General features: G+C 32.0%; 1 long non-coding RNA gene across 1 annotated transcript; it reads left to right on the forward strand.

The window, feature by feature from the left end:
* The first annotated feature begins 256 nt into the window (after positions 1–256).
* LOC140182855 (uncharacterized) lies at positions 257–6,003 on the forward strand. Its single transcript, XR_011879061.1, has 2 exons — positions 257–538; positions 5,723–6,003. It is a non-coding gene; the product is annotated as an uncharacterized lncRNA (long non-coding RNA).
* The last annotated feature ends 3,417 nt before the right edge of the window (positions 6,004–9,420 follow it).

The raw sequence follows: 9,420 nt of genomic DNA on the forward strand, positions 1-9,420 counted from the left end.
CTATACCTTTTTCTGATTGAAGTTATTTGATTGTATAACCACTTTGCTTTTCCATAAAGTATTTGTAAGTTTGAAATGCTACTAGTGCTTGTGACTTATTAGTGAGCAAATAAAGACCTGTAAATTTGCTGTAAGCATCCACAAAGCATATATAATATCTAAACCCTTTTTTGGAATTAACAGAAGTTGGGCCCCATATGTCAATAAATACTAATTGTAAAGGCTCAAAATATTTTTCTGTTAAACTATCCACGATTGCTTGCAGATGATTATCTTCTTGGACAGCATATTGCAAACATTGCATCAACATATTTTCTAGTTTTGGCAAAATATTCCATTGTAGTACTAGTTTTTTTGACTGGTCTTAGTTGAGTTTCCAGACTTTGAACACGGGCTAATGATGCTGTAGTGAAGTATTTGTCATTATCTCCCATACTCGATGAAATCTGGTGCTTTGTAGAATTTTGCTTTTGAAATGTGTTGTCATGGAACCAACTAACAAAGATGAGAGTGTAAGATCTTGAAGTCTCCATTTCTTGTAAGTATCTGATTTAAATGTGGTTTTTGCAGTTTTATTGATGACAAATTGTTGTGAAATTTTAGACAGATCTAGATGATCTTTCATGTCAAGGCTTTATATAGTGAGAAGGGTTTGATAGTACCATGTAGAGTAGTTTTTCTCATTTAGTCTTTTTGTTATAGGAAGAAAATATTTTTTTGTTGTTGAATTTGAGCTTTTAATTTTTATGATTTCAAAAAATAATAAAAAACCAAGGCTCTTCATATCATGATAGAATTTTGAGAAAGATTATAAAGTATGGATAGTAACAAGAACAGAATAGGTATAAGTAGTGATGAGTTTCAAATAAAGGAAGAAAATTTGGAAAACAAGTAAGGCATGAAAGACGAGAATTAATAACAGAAATTCATTGTGTTAATCATACAAGTTCATTACGGGTATATCTAAAACGAGCACAACAATTATGTATTATAATATTAATTATTATGCAAGAAATTTTTATGATATTAAAAAATCATATTAAAATAAAATTTTAAACTGTAATATAAAAATATAAAATAATTAGATTATTATATTTAAAATTTATTAACTAACTAATTTTATTAAAGATATTATTATATAATATAATTTTTCATAAAAATATTTTAAAAATATCATTTATTTAAAATATTATATATAATACATGAAAATATTAACCTTTTTATTTTTTTCAATTTTTAAAAAAAAAGAATAAATAATATAATTCTAAAAATATGCCTATTATATTACATTGTATTAGTAAGACTTAAATTAATCAAACTTACATAATTAAAAATATATATAAAACATATAAATACAAAAAAAATAAAAGCATTTTAAAAATATTATGACATTTGTACACTAATTTTTCATATATATATATATATATATATATGGTAAATTCTACTCTATTTTTTATATTTTAACATGTAAATTACTCTTTATGACATGTCACTTTTTAATTGGTTGTTATGTTAACTATGATTAAGCTATTTTGTAATTAAAAATTTATTTAAAAGAATAAATGTATAATTTGATAAAATACTAAAAACTGAATCTTTGCTCTCTGCAACTTTGTTGTTTCTCTCGCTGATTGCTCTTCTGTGTTGATTTTAATTTGTAGTGGATCTGCGATTAGTTAAAGAGAATGTATTTGGTCGTGCTGCTATTTTGTAGTTGTCTTTTGCTCTTTAGTTCACATAATTTCGTGTCACATATAAATTCTTGATTATCAAGATGTATTAATCTATGATTTAGGGTTGTGATAATTATTGCATATATTAAAGTGATACTTGAATTAGATACGCATTTGATCCATGTGTGTATTAGAATTCAAATTGGACTATATCAATTAGATCAAAGCTATTCTTTGGAATGGCTATGGATCATTGGATCGTACACAAGATCCGTTGCATTAGATTTTTTTTTTGGTTTCCCACGGTATCCTCCAACCCGACAGGCATTAGATATTCAAAGGATACTTGCATCTTTACTCTCCGTCTTGCTTTGAGTTACAGTGTGCCTTCAACGCGCTTTGAGTGATGAAGGAACAGTGGAAGGGAGGAAATATACTTCAATCAACAGAGAAGGTGTTTTTCAATAGAAGGGTGGAACGAATTTAAGTAATAATGATTTGGTAAAAGAATATAAATTTACTTTTTAATATTTACAAAAATTATATAATTATCTATCTTAAAAAAATATTTAATTATAAAATGGTCCTACTTTAGTTAAATTAACTCAAATTAAAATTAAACATCTAATTAAAATGTGTCACGTCATAGAGGCTAATTTACATGTTGTTTTAGAGGGAGTTGGGTAGAATTCACCTATATATATAAATTTGGTCGAGTTAGAGAATAAAAAATTTAACTAAAACAATAAAAAAATACTTGAAAATAATAAAAATAAAAAATGATCTTACTAATTATGTAAGTTTGATTAATTTAGGTCTTACTAATATAAGTAAATATATAGGCATGTATTTGGAATTATATTATTTTTATTCTACTTTTCTAAAAAAATTGAAAAAAATAAAAAGTTAATATTTTTATGTATTATATATAATATTTTAAATAAATTATATTTTCAAAATATTTTAATAAAAAATTATTTTATATAATAATATCTTTAACCAAATTAGTTAATTAATAAATTTTGAATATAATAATCTAATTATTTGTCAAGTAATATAAAATAAAATTTTAATTATTTTATATTTTTATATTACTGTTTAAAATTTTATTTTAATATGTTTTTTTAATATTATAAAAAAATTTTTGCATAATAATTAATCTTATTGAATAAAGAATATTCATATTTTTTTATTTATATGTTTTATATTCAATTATTTAAGAATAAAAAATTCTATTTAAAGTATTGTGTATTAAAGTACTGTCATTTAAAGTATTTATTTATGTATTAGGATATTCTGTATTTATTAGAGTCTATCAATGCTCTTCTTTTATATTAGTCTTTGATTTTCATCTAATCAAATTTAATGGTTTATATAAATGTGATGCATCCAATAAACATATAATCGTTCTACTCGTTTTAGACATATTACACCTTATATTGAGATCCTAAAAGCTGATTCACTATTTGAATTGACAAATATACCCTTGTAACCATCTCTTGCCAATCTTGGAAGGTTGGTTATAATAGAAGTAGTTATTCTGCTAATAGCAAAATCTATTTAACTGTGCTATTAACAGAATTTGTTCAATCAAAATAAACTAGTGAGGTTGCATTATTTTACATATATATATATATATATATAAACAATCATAATGTATGGTTAGTCAAGACCAGAACCATTTTAGTATTTATATGAGAGGTCTTATGGTGGTTGATGTTTTTTTCATATGAATAATTTTAATGTAAAATACGAGAATATTTAATTATTATAATTTGGTGTTTTTATATTATTATAATAGTAGCATAAAACGTTATTGTTTTGTAAAAAAATATTTTTAAGTTATGAAAAGACAAAACATCATTTATGTTTTGTTAAAAAAAATTATATTAATAATGCTATATATTTGTAGAATTAGAATTTTTATGATCTTATTTCATAAAAATAGATATTACGACGGAGAAGTTTAAAAGTTAAGTAAATAAATTAAGTGGTAAAAATATCTAAGATTAATATCTAAAAGTATTTAGGTTAATATTTAGAATATCAAAGTAGACTCGTTGCCCTTTTAGGATTGAGTCTGAGTTTACTTAAACTCGATCTGGCCCATGAACACTCCTAATATGTATGAAAAAAATAGGTTAAATTACACAGTTGGTCCCTACACTTTCAGTGAAATTGCAAATTAGTCCTTACACTTTAAAAGTTTATAATTGGGTCCCTAAAGAGAACTAAAATTTGTAATTTAGTCCCCGCCGTTCAAAAAGTGTTTGATTTAACAGAATATTCTCAGAATATTCTTTATTTTGAACATGTGACCTGCACATGTTTGACAACAGGGACCAATTTGTAATTTTAGTAAAAGTATGGGACCAACTGTGTAATTTAATCATTTGGAGTGACCAAAAACTCCTTAAACTATCTGAACCTACCCCGTCCCTCCCCAACTCTCTCACTCTCACTTTCTCACTTTCTAAAACGACACCCGAAAACCACCGCTCTCTATCTCTCACCTCGGTTCACCGTCGCTACGCCGGATCCACCGCATTTGTGCTCACGAGTCGGGTCTCGCCTCCTTTCTTCATCTCGCCTCTCTCATCCGACAACTTTTTCTTCTCTTCCAATCCTAATACTGAACACCGACGATAAATGAAAGAGAACAATTCCAATCCCAAGCATGCTCAAAGCGAACAATTTAATGTCTAAGAAAAAATAGCAACAAATCAACACAAAAATAGCAACTCAATTTATTAGTGAATTCGGCGTGGTGACGGAAGCGAGAGGCACGACGATGGTGAGCCGAGGTGAGAGACAGAGAGCGTTGGGGTTGGGGTGCCATTTTGGAAAGTGAGAAAGTGAGAGTGAGAGAGTTGGGGAGGGGTAGGGTGGATTCAGATAGTCTAGGGAGTTTTTGGTCATTTTCAAATGATTAAATTACACGGTTGGTCCTCATACTTTCACTAAAATTGTAAATTGGTCCCTATTGCAAATATGTGCAGGTCACATGTTCAAAATAGAGAATATTTTGAGAATATTCTGTTAAATCAAACACTTTTTGAACGGTGGGGACTAAATTACAAATTTTAATTATCTTTAGGAACTCAATTACAAACTTTTAAAGTGTAAGGACCAATTTACAATTTCACCAAAAGTATAGAGACTAACTGTGTAATTTAATACAAAATACAATGTGCATTGTATTTAATAAAAAATTTCGCACATCCAAAATACGAAATTCATATTATAACTAGTTATTATTGATGGAGTTTTATTATTTTTCAAAATTATTATATTCTTCAAGCTCATCAATAATATATAACGTTATTTTGTCCTTGTTATATATTCATTTCCAGAGATGAGAAAGAGAGAAAGGGAGAAGCTAGTGGTTAGGCGTTATAATAATTTGGAATGGCAGGAGTAGAAGGCACCGAAGGACATGTTTGGATGGTTATGCAAAAAAAAGCACAAAATACAAAACGTCAACTCGATTGTTTGCTAAAAATAGAAATGATTTTTCTTTTCCAAAATAAATTGCCTTTAATCGCAAATAATCCTTTTTCCTAACATGCATGCTGCTCATCGATATTCCTTGTCCAAAATTGAATCTTGCAGTGGGTGTATTTTGCACTCTACATTCTGCAAACACAATTAAAAGTGGCATCTAATTATTATTTCTTCGATCAATATAAATTTATTCACGCAGAAAAAAAAGAGAAAAATGATGAAGTTTAGCTTCAGCTTAATAACGTAAGTATAAGGAAGATGAAAGAGAGAGATATTTAAAGATTGAAAGAAGAAAATATTAAGAAAAATTTGTTATTGATGTGTGTCAAAGATTTAGAATTAGTAGTTACTTATATAGATTATTATTATATAACCCTCTTTATGGTTTATGGTTTGTGTTATTTATTTTGTTAAACTTGAATATCTGTATCGACGTGAAGTTTTAGGATTGCCTTTGGCATTCTAGAACCTTATATCTTATATATTGAGCACTGTTACCATTCCGAGAACTTCCGATTCTCATACCATATGTTATTGCTTTTCAGATGCAAGTCGCAACCCATCTCGGTGAGTTGTGCGGATGGTGACAGAGCGGAGGATCTTTCGTTATCTTTCTATTTTAGGTTTTTATGTTGTAGTTCTCTTACTCTTGTTAGCATACTCTGTCCCATAGAGGCTTACTTTGAGATATAAGTTATATGTATTGTTTACTCAAGAACTCTGTTATGTTTGTATATGATTAGTCGGCCTAAATTTCGCGGGTTGTGGCTGGTACTCTATGACTATCCTACTTATATATATCTATCTTGATTATTATTATATTACATCTCATGTTGTATCTTGTGCCTTCACGCTTTTAGTTATCGTGTGTGAACGTTTCGCGCTTTGTAAATCCGCTTTATGCGGTTTGGAGCTTTTATTCCTTCATGGGCTTCTAATATTATTATTTGCTTCAATATTTACTACTATACGAGCTTTAGAATTCTCGTAACGCTTTGTTATCTTTCGCTTTACGGCTAGAGGTAAGGCTTAGGGTAACGAGGTGTTACATTTATGGTATCAGAGCGGTTCGTTCTCGTGAGCCTGAGGGATAGACCGACTGTGCTTCATTGCATACTCTGGGTTGTTTGATTTTTCTTCATGCTATTTAGGAAATCTGTTTGATATGCATAGCATGCTTGTTTGTGAGTAATTTTGGGATAATTGAAGCACTAAGCTTAAGATATTGAGACTGATCACCTTGATATCGATTGTTTGGTGTGGACAGAAAACCCAAATGGCGTCTCGCATGCAAGGTCGACTACGTACTCGTGAAGAGAATGAGGGTAACCTGCCGAATGATAACCATGCTAAGTTTATGGCGGCGATGACTAACCTAGCTAACAAAATTGCAAGCGAACGCTGCTGCGACTGCTCAGGCTATGGAGAGAATGGGACATGGAAATGGTAACGGGGTGTTACAAAACTCTTCCAAAATTTCTAAAAAAATCTCTATATATTATGGTTATTTGCTTCTGAAGTTTTAATTTATATTGCCTTATTGGTTTGCTTGTGAATTGTTTATAAGTTTGTGCCAAACAACAATACATGTACTTAGGAGATGACCAACGTCATCAAGTTGATGTACAACCATCCATGACCGAGCTACAAGAAAATCTCCTCTAATACCAGAGAGTGATGATTTCAGAAGTGGGCGGCAAAAATTTAATATAGTCAAACCTTATTAGCTAGTTTATATCTTCTATTTGGTTTAATACGATATATTTTGATTAGCAAGTTTTGAAGTTTCTTTGTGCAGCTTCTCTTTATATGGGACAAGGAGCACGATGCGCTCATTAGGAAGATATACAACCATCAAATGGGTAGGCAGATGTAATAGATGCAGGAGGATGTACGTGAGAGGCACGAACACCTCACTACCTGGCTCCACCTGAAAATCAAGAAAGCTCTATACGTTCACTAGGAGACCGATGAGAGTTCAGGCATCGGCGTCTCACAAACAGTGCTAACAGGCATCGGCCAGGTCGTCCAAGTATATCGGGGGCTCAGCGATCTTCATGAAAACTAAGGCCAGACTAGTATACAGCTTCTCTAATTTTGTTATTAACTTAGTTAAGTTCTTTAACATATCATTAGTAGGCATCCTAACATATTATTTTAATGCAAAATGTGTAGTCGAATTCATTGGTTCGCGATGCGACATTGGCAGAGACCTTCAAGTACACTCACACTTTAAAGGAGAACAAATAGAGATTTGCTGATCAGCAGTTTGCGGATCATTATGTGAGTAAACATATGATCTTGTGATATAAAATTTTCAATTAACTGTACAGCTTTTGTCCTAATCATAATAACATGTGTTACACATGAATCCTACACGCAGAGACAGAAGGTCGCAACTCATCAATCTTAGCAAAGTGGGGAGGACCCCAGCGGCTTTGCTATTTCAGTCGTCGATCCCGATGCAGTTTGGCGCGAGACTACCTCAGCACTGTACAAGAACCACGTATACGGGCTGGGGTTGTTCTTCACCAGCAGCCTTTGCACCTCTACGTTGAGGCCATCGTCCACCTCTGTCACCAGTTGAGTCGTCGATCCAGAGAAAGACATTGATTTGAGGTTGTAGTTGCAGCTCACCCGGAGCCGTCACGAACAGGCTCAGGAGCTTATCGAGACTCAGGAGAGGTATCAGGAGATCCTTACATGCGTGATGGACACGGATGACCTCAAGTTGAAGTGGAGGGAGCAGCTGGAGCGTGTAACAACCCAACTTTTGACATGTCATGACTAATATCAAACGTTTAGGTGTTACTTATCGTATGGACCGAGTGGGCTCTAGACTCAGAATTTCATTAGTAGATGTGAATATAAGCCTTTGTCGGATTAGCGTGATTAAACTACTCTTCATATAGTATCATTTAATTTTTCGCAAAGTTAATGCTTGAAGTAACATCACAAATAGATACATGAAAACAGAAAATATATACATATATGAACATAAGTTAAGTTTGGGGATACATGCTAAGGATAAAAATACCGAGTACTACATCAAGACATATATACATAAACAAAATAACCCAATCAGTCCCAACCCTCACACGACTTCCCTAAACAGGAACCGGACTACTGAAAGGTCCTATCCCTCTAAAAATACTACAAAAGCGAGGGAAAATAACACTACAAATCTTCAAAAAGAAGTAAGGGATCCGCTATGTCTATCTCTGGAGTGATCTCTGAATATCTTCCTCAAAAGTGGTCCAAAATCCCTCGGGAAAAGGCTCCTTGTCGGACTCCGAGTCCTCATCTAACTGATCAACCCAGGTGGAAAAATCATCAGAAGAGTCGGCCTCGGCGAGATCAGAAAGTTGATGATGGAGCATCTTATACCCTTTTTCACAGTATTTTTAGTGTGTTTTTAGTTATATTTTATTAAGTTTTAGTGAAAAATTCACCTTTTGGATGCTACTTTGAGTTTTTGTGTTTTTCTTATGATTTTAGGTTATTTTTTTTGTGAAATTGGCGAAATCTAGCAAAGGCTGATTCAGAGGCAAGGAAAGGATAGCAGATGCTGTCAAATCTTGACCTCCGTACATTCCAACGAGCATATCTTGAGTTACAAAGATCCAATTGACATGATCTTCACGGCGTTGGAAAGCTAACTTTTAGATCTTTCCAGCAATATATAATGTTCTATACTTTTCTTTCGAAATCACTGCCAAAATAGGGTATTGAACGCCCACCTCTAGAGTTCAACGCCTCAAAGAGGAGCAAGCCCAGCGTTGAACGTCTAAGACTAGAGTTCAACGCCACCCAGGGAGCAAGAAAACAGCACGCTTACCCCCTAATGGGTGTTCAACACCCAGAATCCCAAGTTGAACGCCAGGTATACGAAGCACATGACCAAAGTGAATTTTAGTACTTCTTAGCTTATCTTATTTTCTTTTTGTAATTTTTAATTAAAAATAATATCTTTTAAGTTTAGTCTTAGAATTTTTATTATAAATAAGGGACTTTCTCCCTCCTGAAGATGAGGCCTCCTAGGAGGGGAGAAGCACAGACACATTACTTTGCACCTTCTTAAAGCATGAGCAACTAAACCTCCTAAGTTAAGGATAGGAGCTCTGCTTATTCCCATGGATTAATATCATTACTTTTCCACTTTAATATATGTTTGATTCCATTCTATGATGCATTGTCGTTCTTCATCTTTATGAATCTGGAGTGTAACAAAAGTATGATCCCT

The sequence above is a fragment of the Arachis hypogaea genome, chromosome 3 (genome assembly GCF_003086295.3).
Source record: "Arachis hypogaea cultivar Tifrunner chromosome 3, arahy.Tifrunner.gnm2.J5K5, whole genome shotgun sequence".
In the NCBI taxonomy this organism is placed as follows: domain Eukaryota; kingdom Viridiplantae; phylum Streptophyta; class Magnoliopsida; order Fabales; family Fabaceae; genus Arachis; species Arachis hypogaea.